At 60.7% G+C, this 1,131-nt stretch overlaps 1 non-coding gene across 1 annotated transcript; it reads right to left on the bottom strand.

The window, feature by feature from the left end:
• Window positions 1-73, bottom strand: TRNAV-UAC (transfer RNA valine (anticodon UAC)). The gene has a single exon. It is a non-coding gene; the product is annotated as a tRNA-Val (tRNA).
• Between the last annotated feature and the right edge of the window lie 1,058 nt (window positions 74-1,131).

Here is a 1,131-nt window from a genome sequence, read left to right as displayed (position 1 = left end):
TGGTTCCACTGGGGCTCGAACCCAGGACCTTCTGCGTGTAAAGCAGACGTGATAACCACTACACTATGGAACCCCGTCGCACCTCCCTTTTATCATTACTTTATTCATAGTGTCACATGAGAACCGGCTCCTCGGCTGAAACCCCGCCCATCCGCCGTAACTCCGCCCCTGCCGTGGCCCCGCGCCGCCTGTGAGATTTGGTGTTCGCGGCCAGGTGGCGGGCTCCGGCTCCGGCGTCTGGGTAGTTCGTCCTTCCTCCCCGCCGGCCTCGTCGCCCCTGCGACCACGGGGAGGCCGGGGCGAGGGGTTACCCTCCTGGCCAGAGCGTCGCCCCGCTAGTCACCCTTCCCCAAACTTTCCCGCAGCCCGGGCGTCGGCGAGGTCGGCCCGGTGGGCGGAAGGGGACAGTGCCCGGGGCGCGGCCCCTTTTGACAGCTCCCCTCAGCCTGAGGGACCCGCACTTACCCACTTTCCCCCGGGCACACTGAGCCGCTTCCGGCAGCATTGGAAGCCTTGAGTCCGGAGCAGGGCGCACAGGAGCACCACAAGGAGCCGAAGATTCAGGCAGCGCGGGGCTGGGGGGGAGGGCTGGGGGCTCCTTTTTATATTGGCCTTTATTTTGCCAGGGTTGGAAAAGGCAGCTGGTCACTCTGCCTCTTCCCCGAGGATACAGGCTCTTAATGCTTCCCTGACCTTTTCCACAACATTCTTCCCCTTCCGGAAGCCCCAGAGGGGCTAAAAATTACAGGGCTTTTGTTTGATCTTATTTGTCTGGGGTAGGGGAGGGGTGAGGAGGCCGGTATAAACAGGCCGTCTCTTTGGCTGGCGCGGGGAGGGGGAAGCAGGACCGGCCACAAGAGTTGAGGGGCCCAATGGAAAATGAAAATATCAGGTTCCTTGATCATAAGTTATTGACAATTCCACAACCATGACAGCAGAGCATTAAACGCAGCGCGGGCCCGTGAGAGTGCAGCCCATGAGCCTGCCCCTGTGCTTCCAGGACTGTGGTCCCGATAAGGTGCTGCGACCCTCCATTACGAAGGCCGCCTGTATGGTACCGTTTCTTGGTTTCCATTGTCGGTGCCGTTTGCCCTCCCCAGTGCTTCTGGATGGATCTTCGTCACCATCCTG

Source organism: Delphinus delphis, chromosome X, assembly GCF_949987515.2.
Source record: "Delphinus delphis chromosome X, mDelDel1.2, whole genome shotgun sequence".
Lineage (NCBI taxonomy): Eukaryota > Metazoa > Chordata > Mammalia > Artiodactyla > Delphinidae > Delphinus > Delphinus delphis.
The sequence above is the reverse complement of the archived record's forward strand: the minus strand, read 5'-3'. Positions and strand labels throughout refer to the sequence as shown.